The sequence below is a fragment of the Procambarus clarkii genome, chromosome 73 (assembly GCF_040958095.1).
Source record: "Procambarus clarkii isolate CNS0578487 chromosome 73, FALCON_Pclarkii_2.0, whole genome shotgun sequence".
Classification (NCBI taxonomy): Eukaryota; Metazoa; Arthropoda; class Malacostraca; order Decapoda; family Cambaridae; genus Procambarus; species Procambarus clarkii.
In genome coordinates this window covers 22,489,736-22,506,464 of record NC_091222.1, presented here as the reverse complement: position 1 = coordinate 22,506,464, position 16,729 = coordinate 22,489,736, and the positions used below count along the sequence as shown (strand labels likewise).

The 16,729-nt window shown below is 37.7% G+C and overlaps 1 pseudogene; it reads left to right on the top strand.

Annotated features, from left to right (window-relative positions):
* The window catches only part of LOC138356661 (cathepsin L-like peptidase), a 47,337-nt pseudogene that overhangs the window by 2,577 nt on the left and 28,031 nt on the right, over positions 1-16,729 (top strand).

Genomic DNA, 16,729 nt, shown 5'->3' with positions numbered 1-16,729 from the left:
CTCGGGCTTTGTCAACAAGCTGTTTTACCTCTTCGCCCTCACTTCAATACACACAGAAATCACAATAGCATGATGCATCAAATGAATAAATCCACAAGGGCCGTGATGATGGTTCGAACTCAAGTCCGGGATATTCCTGACCAAGCTGTGGCCTAGTCGACTAAGGCAGCGTCTGGGATCATCCCGGACGTGAGTTCGAACCCTCATCACGGCCCTTGTGGATTTATTCATTTGATGCATATTCATCTGTGTGTATTGAAGTGAGGGCGAAGAGGTAGAACAGCTTGTATAGCTGAAGAACAACACCAGGTGTCTTGTTACTAATGCTGCGATTAATAAATCCCAGTGTCCTATTTGCCTTATTACGAACATTCATTCATTGATCTTTTGGTTTTAAATTCTTTCTAATCATAACTCCCAGATCCCTTTCGCCTCAAAACTTTACATTTACTTTGCCTGACTCTAATGATTTATTAAATATGATAGACTGCAAATTTTGCATTTACTTAACTCCATATATACTAACTCTTTGTTTCCTTTGATACAACAATGCCTGTAGATAACACCGCCAGTACTGTGAACCTCTGTCTTTCTAATGAGTCACTTGGGTGTCACCGTATCAGAAGATTAAGTTATACGAAATTATTCCAAGAGTGTGAAACTTTACTTTCCAGTTCTTCTGCTGCATCCATCTCACCTCGATCCATACATGCGCGTCCTCATTTTGCATATATATGTGTGAGTGGGTGTGTGTGTGAGTGTATTGCAGGTAAGGTCCGGAGCTGATGTGGACGAATCTTGTTCGTTACTTGTGTGTTGTGTTTGTGTAGTCATCTGTATCCGTGAGCAGAAAAAAATATTCGAGGCAAGGTGAGATGCATCGATATTTGTTTGTGTTAGTTTTATACTTCAGTCATTTATTAGCGATGACTGTCCTGGGTAGACCAAATTAAATTTAATCTGTTAATAACCTTAACTGTTAATAACCCTAACTGTTAATAACCCTAACTGTTAATAACCCTAACTGTTAATACACACAGAAATCACAATAGCGGATGCATCAAATGGTCATGGCCTTTGTGGATTTGTTCATTTAACTGTTTATAATCCTAACTGTTAATAACCTTAACTGTTTGTAACCCTAACTGTTAATAACCTTCACTATTAATAGCCTAATAATTAACGTTATTGTTATTAACTTAATATATGCAGCTTGTGAAAGTTATAAGTAATTACTATGAAAGTTATATAACAATTTGCTGAGCCTAACCCACAAAACCCGAATCGTGGGTCGTGGGCTGAGAGAACAAAAGCTGTAAACCGTGGGTCGTGAGTTAGAATACTAACATACTAACGAATACTTTATTTAATAAATCAGTAGAGTCGTGAGTTAGAATACTAACCCACGAAAACCTAATCTATTAAGAAATAATGTTTTCAAATGTTTTTAGAAATTTTCCTTAATAAATCATTCTCCTTTTAACCAGATGAAGTACTTAACAGCATCAGTGTTTGTGGCCGTCCTTGCTGTAATATCTGCACTACCGATGAGTTCTGTGTTGGATGAGTGGGAAGCTTTTAAGGTAAGAACCATAATCAATATCTTCGGTTAGGTTTTGCTGAAGTATTGAACGTTATTTACTTTTGGAAGTTAATTGAGAGAACACGTTGCCGTCACTTAACACAGAGAAAATATGAGGTAATTATGATAGGGTACCAGCTTTCTTTTTAGCGTATTTTGAGAACTTTAATGTTAAAATTATTGAATGCTAAACATATACATTGTAGATTGCTTCTACCTATTTGTAGCCAGCTGAGGATTTTTTCTGCTTCACAAACGCTGACATCACTGGTCACTTGAATGAGAAAATCAGTAGGGGCCAAGATGAGGATTCGAACCTGTGCTGAGGGTACGCCGAAGCAAACGCTTTAGACAACCAAGCCACGACATGGTTAAAAGGATTGCAACATGGGATTCTACTGAAGCTACGAAGGTTTCTGAGTCTTCAACTGAAGCCTCATCACGGCTCCAACTGATTTTCTTATTGATAAATCATGTTAATGTGATTCTGCATTGAAAGAGGAAGTGTTAGAGGTTGAATTCTTGGAAGACAGAGCTACAGTGCATAGGGATTGTGTGAAGCCCTGGTTTAGCGTCAGTGGAAGCCTCAGCAACCCTCGGGGACTCAGTCGATTCGAAGGTTGCAATCTTTTTGACCATGTCGTCAGCTAGTGAGCACCCAGAGCATAGGTTCGAATCCTCATCACGACTCCTACTAATTTTCTCATTAATACATCACGTTACTGTGATTTCTCTGTGCACTGGTCACTTGATTGTCTATGCTGATGGCTTAATTCAGTCAACATACCCCAACTTATTCATCGAATCCCAACGGAGAGAGATTAGATGATGGATGATAGCCATCATCCATCATGGCTCAGTAGGAGCCATGACGAGGATGATGGCTGCTTCTTGTGATGTGCCATGGGAGAGTGTGCTCTCAGCTTATATTTTACATCAGCGTCCTCACCACCGCTGTTGTCTGTTATAACATGTTCTCTTGGAATACCTACATTAATTTCTTAGACAGTTTACAAGAACCTGATTTGGGTTCTCTTTGATAACAATATGCCTTAATTATGATCTTATAGATAACTGTTTTGTTTAGCTTGAACATGGCAAGAAATATGCTACTGATGCTGAAGACTCATTCCGCATGAAAATCTTTATTGAGAACAAAAACAGGATTGATGCACACAACAAGCTGTTTGCAGCAAGGCGTAAGTCATACAGCCTCAGGATGAACAAGTTTGGTGACATGGTAAGTAGGGGCATCCTCAAGTAATTTAACATTGTATGCATCTTGATCTCACTCATAACATCAAAACTTTAAAACAGATTCAATATTTGCTCATTAAATTCACGTTTTTCTACAGTTTTTTAGTTCAAAGATGCTCTCATAGATTTGTCATGTTATTATGATTTAATTGTGTAGTTTATTCATACTATGGTAATATAATTTGGCTACTTTTTCGAGCAGATATATTTGTGTAATGTTAAAAAACAGAAACATTCTTGGCTTTGCTTTGCGTTGATGGTGTACCTTTCTTGTCCTGAAAATAATATTTGTTTAAGCATTAATTAAAAATGCTATATTATATTGTATTGAAGATATCTTCAGTTATTTAAATTGCTATTAAATGTGCCTAATATATTGGAAGTTATAATTCGTTGTTCAATTTATGTAATCATCGATACAGCGATGCTGTATTGTGGTAGATGCGGTGTATTATATTGTAAATTATTTCTTGCAGCTACCAGACGAATTCATGTCAACATTGGGTGGTTTCAATATGTACCGGAAAGAATAATTCAGGTTTAATCACCAGTCCAAAAGTTCCTCCTACATTAAGCTACATGATGAGGGTCACCCCCAGGAGCGTTGACTTTAAAGAAGAGGATGGTACTGACTCTGGGTGATGAAGGCAACATCAAGAAGATGGGCAACCATAATAATAAGGTTGTCATTGCTACTGCTGACTCTTGTATACACACTCGAGGAGTTTGTATATAAGAGGGACATGTTATTTATGATGCAACTCAATATAATCAATGCATTTAATTGATATGATATTTTTAGTTAATTGAAATTTATTGAAATCAGATTTAGCATAGAATGGAATAGACCAGTAGGAGAAAATTCTGTTAAAGTGCCAGATTTTCGAAAAGCTGATTTTAATAGCCTAAGAAATTTTTTGGGTCAAATTGATTGGAAAGTCTAGGGTATGGGGTGTGGGCCGGTCTTGGAGCGAGACATGAACCCAGCGATAGGTGACTTAAATGGGGATTTCGATGTGGATTCAATATATAACTTATTTAAGAATATTCTAAACAAAGCACAGGAACGTAGTATACCATACAAATTGAATAGATCGAATACTAATGACCCAAAGTGGATAACAAAGAATTTGAAGAACCTTATAGGTAAAAAGAGAGCTTGGTACAAAAGGATTAAAAATGGGGAGGTCACTTTAGAACAGGAATTCGTACAACTGGTTAGAAATGTTAAAAAAGAGATAAGGAAAGCAAAAAGAAACTATGAAGTTCGCATAGCAGGGCAATTACAGACAAATCCTAAAGGTTTTTTTCAGTTATATCGTACTAAGACTAGGGAAAGGATAGGTCCATTAAAAACTGAGACAGGTCAAATAACAGATAGTGATGAAGAGATGAGTAGTATTTTTAATAAATATTTTGTATCTGTATTTACTAAAGAGGAACTTAACAATATGCCTTCAGCCGAACAAGTCTATGTGGGTGGGGACGAGGACAGGTTGACGAGTTTAACAGTTACCAGGGAGGATGTTCTTAAACAAATAGTAAAACTCAAACCAAACAAATCCCCAGGGCCGGATGAAGTGTTTGCCAGGGTGCTTAAAGAATGCAAAGAGGAGCTTTGTGACCCACTGTCAACCATATTTAATAAATCAATAGAGTCAGGCAGAGTACCAGAGTTTTGGAAAGTTGCTAATGTGATACCAGTTTTTAAGAAAGGAGATAGATCACTTGCGTCTAACTATCGACCAATTAGCCTAACGTCTATTGTGGGAAAGTTACTCGAATCTATAATAGCAAATAAAATTCGTCTTCATCTTGAAAAACATAAATTAATAATTGAGTCGCAACATGGTTTTATAAATGGCCGTTCATGTTTAACAAATTTGTTATCTTTTTATTCTAGCATTGTTGAGGCAGTTGATAGTGGTAAGGATTGCGATGTTGTATACCTTGACTTTAGCAAAGCTTTTGATACAGTGCCACATGAAAGACTGATTAAAAAGATAGAGTCTCATGGTATTGGGGGTGCTATATTAAGCTGGATTAGGGCATGGCTATACCAAAGGAAACAGAGAGTTAGTATAAATGGAATCAAGTCAGAGTGGGAAAATGTTGTAAGTGGAGTGCCTCAAGGCTCTGTCCTGGGACCTCTGTTGTTTATAATATATATAAATGATTTAGATTCAGGTTTGAGTAGCAACATTTGCAAATTTGCCGATGATACGAAAATCGGTAGGGAAATTAATTCGGAGGAGGACTCACTATCACTTCAAGTTGATCTAGATAGGGTTTTGAAATGGTCAAAGGATTGGCAGATGCAGTTTAATGCTGATAAATGTAAAGTTCTGAGGTTAGGTAATGATGATAGAGTTACAAGATACGAGCTAGATGGTGTTGAGATTGCGAAGTCGGATTGCGAAAGGGATCTGGGAGTTATGATTAGTAAGAATTTAAAACAAAAGGATCAATGCATAAATGTTCGTAATAAGGCAAATCGGACACTTGGATTTATTAATCGCAGCGTTAGTAACAAGACACCTGGTGTGGTTCTCAAGCTATATCTTGCTCTAGTTAGGCCCCATTTAGATTATGCAGTTCAGTTTTGGTCGCCATATTATAGAATGGATATAAATTCACTTGAACGTGTCCAGCGTAGGATGACTAAGTTAATTCCCCAAATTAGAAATCTTTCATATGAAGAAAGATTAACAAAGCTTAAGTTGCATTCACTGGAAAGGCGAAGAGTTAGGGGCGACATGATAGAGGTTTACAAGTGGGTGAATGGACATAACAAAGGGGATATTAATGGGGTATTGAAAGTATCAACACAAGACAGAACACGAAACAATGGGTATAAATTGGATAAGTTTAGATTTAGGAAAGACTTGGGTAAATACTGGTTCAGTAACAGGGTTGTTGATTTGTGGAACCAATTGCCGCGTAACATTGTGGAGGTGGGGTCCCTCGATTGTTTCAAGCGCGGGTTGGACAAGTATATGAGTGGGATTGGGTGGTTATAAATAGGAGCTGCCTCGTGTGGGCCAACAGGCCTTCTGCAGTTGCCTTTGTTCTTATGTTCTTATGTTGAGCGTCTCATGGATTTGGTCAGTTCTTACCCTGTTCATCAGAATCTTGCCCTCCGCAAAGCGAAGTGCTTTGTTTTGTACTCGTTGGATCTTCAGCATGTTGGATTTGTTGGTGAGGTTCAGGGGGACATAAGGGTATTCCAGGCTAAGAGACTCCGTTAATTATGGACATCAAGTGTTCTATGTCTGTTATATACTATTATGCTATATACTCAAATATAGACTATATTTATTATAAATGGCTTTATTTAGTATATTATGTCAAGTGGTTAGAACGCATGGCAAGCCACCTGGAACGGATAAACTTTAATAACTAAATGAATTCTCCATAATATCTTGTCTTAACTATAGCCGTTATATACTGGTCGCAGTTTATTACTGTTTATTACAGCCGTCATATATTGGTTGCAGTTTATTACCATTTAACTCGTATCTTGTAACTCTATCATCACTACCTAACATTAAAACTTAACTAAACTAACTTTAAAAAACTACATTTGTCTGCAGTAAACTGAATCTACCAGTCTTTTGACCACTTCAAACGCTGTGTAGATCGTCATGAAGTGATAGTGAATCTTCTTCCGTGTTTATTTTGCCGATGAATAAAAAATCCCGATTTTTTTATTCATCAGCAAATTTGCAAATATTGCTGCTCAAACCTAAATCTAAATCATTTATATATATTATGAATAATAGAGGTCCCAGACCAAAGTCTTGAGGTACTCCACTTACAACAATTTCCCACTCTGACAAAAATGACTCCAATTATAATTACTTTATTTCCTTTGGTATAGCCATGCTGTGATCCAACTTAATAGAACCCCCAATACCGTGAACCTCTAATTTTTTAATCAGTATTTCATGTGGCACTGTAACAAAAGCTTTGCTAAAGTCAAGTTACTCAACATCTCAAACTTTACTATAATCAACTGGTCAACTATGCTGGAATAAAATGATAGCAATTTGTTTGCTATCATTAAAATCATTAAAAGCAATTTGCAAAACCATGTTGTGGATCATTTAATAATTTATATTTTTCAAGATGAAGATGAATGGTATTTGCAATTCAATTAACTTTCCCAAAAAACATTAAGCTAATTAGCCGATAGGATCACACTATCGTTTATAGTTTGTTTATTGTCTATAGTGTATAGTTATTCTATATTGTTAGACTATATATTATAGTCTATTGATTATTGACACTTTGACACAAGTGATCTATCTCCTCCCTTAAAAATTGGTAATACATTAGCAACCTTCTACGGCTCTGGCACTCTGCCTGACTCTAATGATCTATTAAATATGGTAGATAATGGTTTGCAATGCTCCTCTTTGCATTCCTTAAGCACTCTGGCAAGCACTTCTTCAGGCCTTGGAGATTTGTTTGGCTTGAGTTTCACTAGTAGTAGGCATTTTTCAGTCTATTGACTGGAGTCAATAGCCTGGGTGGGTAGGTATGGAGGAGAAGCTGTTACCCATGCAGCAGGTCCCCCCTCTCCACGTTCCTGAAATTATTCAATAGAAAGGCAAATGCCAATGCACATGGTTCCAGCAACTTCGCAGGAGCTGCCAGAACGAGGTCGACGTCAACAACGAACTGCCTAAGGGGCTCCAACTCCGGATTTTTCCTCGAGGTTGACTCCTGAAGCCTTTCCCCTAAAAAAGGAGTTTCACTATTTATTTAATAACATTCATCCTGGTAAAAGCTATACTAGTCAACCTGTCCTTTTCTCTACCCACACAGACCTATTCAGCTGAAGGCATAATGTCCTCTAAAGTATGTACAAAAATAAAATATTTATTCAAAATTCTACTCATCACTTTGCCATTATCAGTTATCTGACCTGTCTCAGTTTTTACTGGACCTATTTTTCCATAATACTTGTTCGATATAGCTGAAAAAAAAAACTTTAGGATTTGTCTTTGCTTGCCCTGCCATGAAAACTTCATAGTTTCCTTTTGCACTCTTTACCTCTTTTTTTAACATTGCCTACGAGTTAAACGAATTCCTGTTCTAAACTGACTTCCCCTATTCTTAGACCTTTTGTACGAAGCTCCCTTTTTGCTTGTAAGGTTCTTCAGATCCTTTGTTATACATTTCCGGTCATTCTCATTCGATCTATTTAATTTATATTTCTACGTTCCTGCCATTTGCTTAAAATATTTTATAATAAGTTATATGTTGAATCCACATCAAAATCCCTTTTCACACCACCCATTGCTGGGTTCATGTATCGCTCCAATTCCGGTCCCCCCCTCAACGCCTAGGACTTTCCAATCTATTTCAAAAACATTCCTTACGCCATTAAAATCAGTTTTTAAAAAATCTGGTACAGAATTTTCTTCTACAATTCTATTACATTCTATGTTAAATCTGATTTCATTGTGATCACTGTTCCCTAGCTCATTTCCTATTTCGATGTTATTAATTTGCGTAACACTAAGTCTAAAATATTTTTTTCACGCGTTGGTTCCTTAATGTTATCCATTATTATCAATTGTTATCAATTATTGTGCATTGTTATCCAGCCAGTACAGATATAATATACAACTTATTATAGAAATCCAACATATATGACAAGAAGCACACAATTTAGGGCTGTCAATCTCCCTAAATTGGATGTCAAATCACACTGGCATGAATGGATTAATTCATGAATGTTCCTAATAAGGCAAATAGGACACAGGGATTTACTAATCGAAGTGGATGAATGAACATAACATAGGGGATATTAATAGGATATTAAAAGTATCAATACAAGACAGAACACGAAACAATGGATATAAATCGGATAAGTTTAGATATAGGAAAGACTTGGGTAAATACTAGTTCGGTAACAGGGTTGTTGATTTGTGGAACCAATTACCGCGTAACGTGGTGGAAGTAGGGTCCCTCGATTGTTTCAAGCGTGGGTAGGACATGTATATGAGTGGGATTGGGGGGTTATAAATGGGAGCTGCCTCGTAGGGCCAATAGGCCTTCTGCATTTACCTTCTTTCCAATGTTCTTATATCTTGCTCTGGTTAGGCCCCATTTAGATTATGCCGTGCTATAGAATGGTGTAGATCGGGTCCGGGATGGGCCACTCATCTGGGTCGTCTGGCAGGCCGCTTAGTATTTGAGGTCTTGGGAAGGCCTCATCATGGATGTGTCTGATCACTTTTTGTAGGAGAGTGATTCTTCTGGTTCTGTGTGGTGGTTCGTGGATCTCGTAGCCGCTGGTGGTGTTTTCTGCTACGTAGGGATCTTCGGGGTCTGGGACATACATGTTCTTCATTCGGTACAGCTGTCTTCTGGCCAGGTAGCTGAGCCTGATGTTCATTGGCTTCATGTTGAGCGTCTCATGGATTTGGTCAGTTCTTACCCTGTCCATCAGAGTCGGGCCCTCCGCAAAGCGAAGTGCTTTGTTTTGTACTCGTTGGATCTTCAGCATGTTGGATTTGTTGGTGAGGTTCAGGGGGACATAAGGGTATTCCAGGCTAAGAGACTCCGTTAATTATGGACATCAAGTGTTCTATGTCTGTTATATACTATTATGCTATATACTCAAATATAGACTATATTTATTATAAATGGCTTTATTTAGTATATTATGTCAAGTGGTTAGAACGCATGGCAAGCCACCTGGAACGGATAAACGTTAATAACTAAATGAATTCTCCATAATATCTTGTCTTAACTATAGCCGTTATATACTGGTCGCAGTTTATTACTGTTTATTACAGCCGTCATATATTGGTTGCAGTTTATTACCATTTAACTCGTATCTTGTAACTCTATCATCACTACCTAACATTAAAACTTAACTAAACTAACTTTAAAAAACTACATTTGTCTGCAGTAAACTGAATCTACCAGTCTTTTGACCACTTCAAACGCTGTGTAGATCGTCATGAAGTGATAGTGAATCTTCTTCCGTGTTTATTTTGCCGATGAATAAAAAATCCCGATTTTTTTATTCATCAGCAAATTTGCAAATATTGCTGCTCACACCTAAATCTAAATCATTTATATATATTATGAATAATAGAGGTCCCAGACCAAAGTCTTGAGGTACTCCACTTACAACAATTTCCCACTCTGACAAAAATGACTCCAATTATAATTACTTTATTTCCTTTGGTATAGCCATGCTGTGATCCAACTTAATAGAACCCCCAATACCGTGAACCTCTATCTTTTTAATCAGTATTTCATGTGGCACTGTATCAAAAGCTTTGCTAAAGTCAAGTTACTCAACATCTCAAACTTTACTATAATCAACTGGTCAACTATGCTGGAATAAAATGATAGCAATTTGTTTGCTATCATTAAAATCATTAAAAGCAATTTGCAAAACCATGTTGTGGATCATTTAATAATTTATATTTTTCAAGATGAAGATGAATGGTATTTGCAATTCAATTAACTTTCCCAAAAAAACATTAAGGTAATTAGCCGATAGGATCACACTATCGTTTATAGTTTGTTTATTGTCTATAGTGTATAGTTATTCTATATTGTTAGACTATATATTATAGTCTATTGATTATTGACACTTTGACACAAGTGATCTATCTCCTCCCTTAAAAATTGGTAATACATTAGCAACATTCTACGGCTCTGGCACTCTGCCTGACTCTAATGATCTATTAAATATGGTAGATAATGGTTCGCAATGCTCCTCTTTGCATTCCTTAAGCATTCTGGCAAGTACTTCTTCAGGCCCTGGGGATTTGTTTGGCTTGAGTTTCACCAGTAGTAGGCATTTTTCAGTCTATTGACTATGGAGTCAATAGCCTGGGTGGGTAGGTATGGAGGAGAAGCTGTTACCCATGCAGCAGGTCCCCCCTCTCCACGTTCCTGAAATTATCCAATAGAAAGGCAAATGCCAATGCACATGGTTCCAGCAACGTCGCAGGAGCTGCCAGAACGAGGTCGACGTCAACAACGAACTGCCTTAGGGGCTCCAACTCCGGATTTTTCCTCGAGGTTGACTCCTGAAGCCTTTCCCCTAAAAAAGGAGTTTCACTATTTATTTAATAACATTCATCCTGGTAAAAGCTATACTAGTCGACCTGTCCTTTTCTCTACCCACACAGACCTATTCAGCTGAAGGCATAATGTCCTCTTTAGTATGTACAGAAATAAAATATTTATTCAAAATTCTACTCATCTCTTTGCCATTATCAGTTATCTGACCTGTCTCAGTTTTTACTGGACCTATTTTTCCAAAATACTTGTTCGATATAGCTGAAAAAAAAACTTTAGGATTTGTCTTTGCTTGCCCTGCCATGAAAACTTCATTGTTTCTTTTTGCACTCTTTACCTCTTTTTTTAACATTGCCTACGAGTTAAACGAATTCCTGTTCTAAACTGACTTCCCCTATTCTTAAACCTTTTGTACGAAGCTCCCTTTTTGCTTGTAAGGTTCTTCAGATCCTTTGTTATACATTTCCGGTCATTCTCATTCGATCTATTTAATTTATATTTCTACGTTCCTGCCATTTGCTTAAAATATTTTATAATAAGTTATATGTTGAATCCACATCAAAATCCCTTTTCACACCACTCATTCCTGGGTTCATGTATCGCTCCAATTCCGGTCCCCCCCCCCTCAACGCCTAGGACTTTCCAATCTATTTCAAAAACATTCCTTAGGCCATTAAAATCAGTTTTTAAAAAATCTGGTACAGAATTTTCTTCTACAATTCTATTACATTCTATGTTAAATCTGATTTCATTGTGATCACTGTTCCCTGGCTCATTTCCTATTTCGATGTTATTAATTTGCGTAACACTAAGTCTAAAATATTTTTTTCACGCGTTGGTTCCTTAATGTTATCCATTATTATCAATTGTTATCAATTATTTTGCATTCTTATCCAGCCAGTACAGAAATAATATACAACTCATTATAGAAATCCACCATATATGACAAGAAGCACACAATTTAGGGCTGTCAATCTCCCTAAATTGGATATCAAATCACACTGGCATGAATGGATTAATTCATAAATGTTCGTAATAAGGCAAATAGAACACAGGGATTTACTAATCGAAGTGGATGAATGAACATAACATAGGGGATATTAATAGGATATTAAAAGTATCAATACAAGACAGAACACGAAACAATGGATATAAATCGGATAAGTTTAGATATAGGAAAGACTTGGGTAAATACTAGTTCGGTAACAGGGTTGTTGATTTGTGGAACCAATTACCGCGTAACGTGGTGGAAGTAGGGTCCCTCGATTGTTTCAAGCGTGGGTAGGACATGTATATGAGTGGGATTGGGGGGTTATAAATGGGAGCTGCCTCGTAGGGCCAATAGGCCTTCTGCATTTACCTTCTTTCCAATGTTCTTATATCTTGCTCTGGTTAGGCCCCATTTAGATTATGCCGTGCTATAGAATGGTGTAGATCGGGTCCGGGATGGGCCACTCATCTGGGTCGTCTGGCAGGCCGCTTAGTATTTGAGGTCTTGGGAAGGCCTCATCATGGATGTGTCTGATCACTTTTTGTAGGAGAGTGATTCTTCTGGTTCTGTGTGGTGGTTCGTGGATCTCGTAGCCGCTGGTGGTGTTTTCTGCTACGTAGGGATCTTCGGGGTCTGGGACATACATGTTCTTCATTCGGTACAGCTGTCTTCGGGCCAGGTAGCTGAGCCTGATGTTCATTGGCTTCATGTTGGACTCCTCCCGCAGAGTTGGACTCTCTGCGAGAGGAGGTGCGTCAGCTGAAAGAACAACGAGAAGTAACGAAGGAGGAGACCAGTAGTAAAGGGACCTCGTCTTGGAGAGTTGTGAAAGACAGGGGCCTTAAGAAGACTTTGATAAAGCCGCCTTCAAACGCCATAGCAACTTCTAATTCATTTAACGTTTTGGAGGACGAGTGCTGTGGTGAGACTGCAGATCGCGCAAAAGGAAAAGCAACGAAGAGCAAGGAAGCGCAGGCCCCTCAGAAAGTAAAGGAAGTACCTAAGCAAACCTTAGTTGTGGGAGATTCCCAGATAAGGTATTTGGATAGAGCGTTTTGTGCTAGAGATAGGGGGAACAGGTTAAGGGTTTGCTATCCCGGAGCTGGCATTGGTGATATTATAAACAACATGAATGATATTATGGCTGGTAATGGGAACAATCCCATTATTTGCATTAGCGTGGGAGGAAATGATGTTGGTCGAGTTAGGAGTGAGGAACTGATTCAGAGGTATAAAACAGCCATAGAATTAGTTAGGAGCAAGGGAGGAATCCCGATCATATGCGGCATTCTTCCAAGAAAGGGAGTGGGAAATGAATGGATATCGAGGGCACTTGGTGTCAATTGCCGGCTGGAAAGATATTGCAAATCAAATGCAATATCTTTCATAGACAACTGGGAACACTTCTATGGAAGAAATGATATGTATGCTCGTGATGGGGTGCATCTATCGAGAGCTGGGGTTGTTGCTGTTGCGAACTCGTTGGAAGAAGTGGTTAGAGGTGTTTGTTTGGGTTTAAACTGTTAGTAGATAGAGGTATGGGAATTGATTTGGAGGAAGGAGGTAATAAAAGTATGTGTTTGTGGGAGAAAGGAATTGGCAAAACGATCAGGGAAAGAGAAGGGCCGCAAAATAACAATTCACTTAGGGTATATTACACTAACAGTAGAAGTCTAAGAAATAAAATTAACGAATTAAATGCTCTTGTCTGCACAGAAAAAATAGATATTATTGCACTTACCGAAACGTGGATGAATGTAGAAAATAGAGAACTATTAGCTGAATATCAAATATATGGATTTAAACTATTTCACACAGATAGATATATTAGACGAGGAGGGGGAGTAGCCATATATGTTAGGGACAATTTGAAATGTAGTCTCAAAGAGGGAATCAAAACAGAGCCACACACAGAAACTATTTGGATAGAATTAAACGAAAAAGCTAATAATATTATAATAGGAGTAATATATAGGCCACCAAATTTAGACAGAATGGAAGCAAAGCACCTATGGGATGAAATATCTAGAGCATCTAGATCTAAGAGTATTTATGTCATGGGTGACTTTAATTTTAGTGGAATAAACTGGTTGAACAAAACAGGGAATAGTGAAGCAGAAGATTTTCTAGAATTAATTGACGATTGCTTTCTTACGCAACACATTAAAGAACCAACACGGGAAAATAATATTTTAGATTTAGTGTTAACTAACAGGGAAACGCAAATTAATGACATCGAAATAGGGAGTGAGCTAGGGAACAGTGATCACAAAGAAATCAGATTTAGCATAGAATGGAATAGACCAGTAGGAGAAAATTCTGTTAAAGTGCCAGATTTTCGAAAAGCTGATTTTAATAGCCTAAGAAATTTTTTGGGTCAAATTGATTGGAAAGTCTTGGGTATGGGGTGTGGGCCGGTCTTGGAGCGAGACATGAACCCAGCGATAGGTGACTTAAATGGGGATTTCGAAGTGGATTCAATATATAACTTATTTAAGAATATTCTAAACAAAGCACAGGAACGTAGTATACCATACAAATTGAATAGATCGAATACTAATGACCCAAAGTGGATAACAAAGAATTTGAAGAACCTTATAGGTAAAAAGAGAGCTTGGTACAAAAGGATTAAAAATGGGGAGGTCACTTTAGAACAGGAATTCGTACAACTGGTTAGAAATGTTAAAAAAGAGATAAGGAAAGCAAAAAGAAACTATGAAGTTCGCATAGCAGGGCAAGCAAAGACAAATCCTAAAGGGTTTTTTCAGTTATATCGTACTAAGACTAGGGAAAGGATAGGTCCATTAAAAACTGAGACAGGTCAAATAACAGATAGTGATGAAGAGATGAGTAGTATTTTTAATAAATATTTCGTATCTGTATTTACTAAAGAGGAACTTAACAATATGCCTTCAGCCGAACAAGTCTATGTGGGTGGGGACGAGGACAGGTTGACGAGTTTAACAGTTACCAGGGAGGATGTTCTTAAACAAATAGTAAAACTCAAACCAAACAAATCCCCAGGGCCGGATGAAGTGTTTGCCAGGGTGCTTAAAGAATGCAAAGAGGAGCTTTGTGACCCACTGTCAACCATATTTAATAAATCAATAGAGTCAGGCAGAGTACCAGAGTTTTGGAAAGTTGCTAATGTGATACCAGTTTTTAAGAAAGGAGATAGATCACTTGCGTCTAACTATCGACCAATTAGCCTAACGTCTATTGTGGGAAAGTTACTCGAATCTATAATAGCAAATAAAATTCGTCTTCATCTTGAAAAACATAAATTAATAATTGAGTCGCAACATGGTTTTATAAATGGCCGTTCATGTTTAACAAATTTGTTATCTTTTTATTCTAGCATTGTTGAGGCAGTTGATAGTGGTAAGGATTGCGATGTTGTATACCTTGACTTTAGCAAAGCTTTTGATACAGTGCCACATGAAAGACTGATTAAAAAGATAGAGTCTCATGGTATTGGGGGTGCTATATTAAGCTGGATTAGGGCATGGCTATACCAAAGGAAACAGAGAGTTAGTATAAATGGAATCAAGTCAGAGTGGGAAAATGTTGTAAGTGGAGTGCCTCAAGGCTCTGTCCTGGGACCTCTGTTGTTTATAATATATATAAATGATTTAGATTCAGGTTTGAGTAGCAACATTTGCAAATTTGCCGATGATACGAAAATCGGTAGGGAAATTAATTCGGAGGAGGACTCACTATCACTTCAAGTTGATCTAGATAGGGTTTTGAAATGGTCAAAGGATTGGCAGATGCAGTTTAATGCTGATAAATGTAAAGTTCTGAGGTTAGGTAATGATGATAGAGTTACAAGATACGAGCTAGATGGTGTTGAGATTGCGAAGTCGGATTGCGAAAGGGATCTGGGAGTTATGATTAGTAAGAATTTAAAACAAAAGGATCAATGCATAAATGTTCGTAATAAGGCAAATCGGACACTTGGATTTATTAATCGCAGCGTTAGTAACAAGACACCTGGTGTGGTTCTCAAGCTATATCTTGCTCTAGTTAGGCCCCATTTAGATTATGCAGTTCAGTTTTGGTCGCCATATTATAGAATGGATATAAATTCACTTGAACGTGTCCAGCGTAGGATGACTAAGTTAATTCCCCAAATTAGAAATCTTTCATATGAAGAAAGATTAACAAAGCTTAAGTTGCATTCACTGGAAAGGCGAAGAGTTAGGGGCGACATGATAAGAACATAAGAACATAAGAACAAAGGTAACTGCAGAAGGCCTATTGGCCCATACGAGGCAGCTCCTATTCTATAACCACCCAATCCCACTCATATACTTGTCCAACCCGTGCTTGAAACAATCGAGGGACCCCACCTCCATAATGTTACGCGGCAATTGGTTCCACAAATCAACAACCCTGTTACTGAACCAGTATTTACCCAAGTCTTTCCTAAATCTAAACTTATCCAATTTATACCCATTGTTTCGTGTTCTGTCCTGTGTTGATACTTTTAATACCCTATTAATATCCCCCCGGTTATGTCCATTCATCCACTTGTAAACCTCTATCATGTCACCCCTAACTCTTCGCCTTTCCAGTGAATGCAACTTAAGCTTTGTTAATCTTTCTTCATATGAAAGATTTCTAATTTGGGGAATTAACTTAGTCATCCTACGCTGGACACGTTCAAGTGAATTTATATCCATTCTATAATATGGCGACCAAAACTGAACTGCATAATCTAAATGGGGCCTAACTAGAGCAAGATATAGCTTGAGAAGCACACCAGGTGTCTTGTTACTAACGCTGCGATTAATAAATCCAAGTGTCCGATTTGCCTTATTACGAACATTTATGCATTG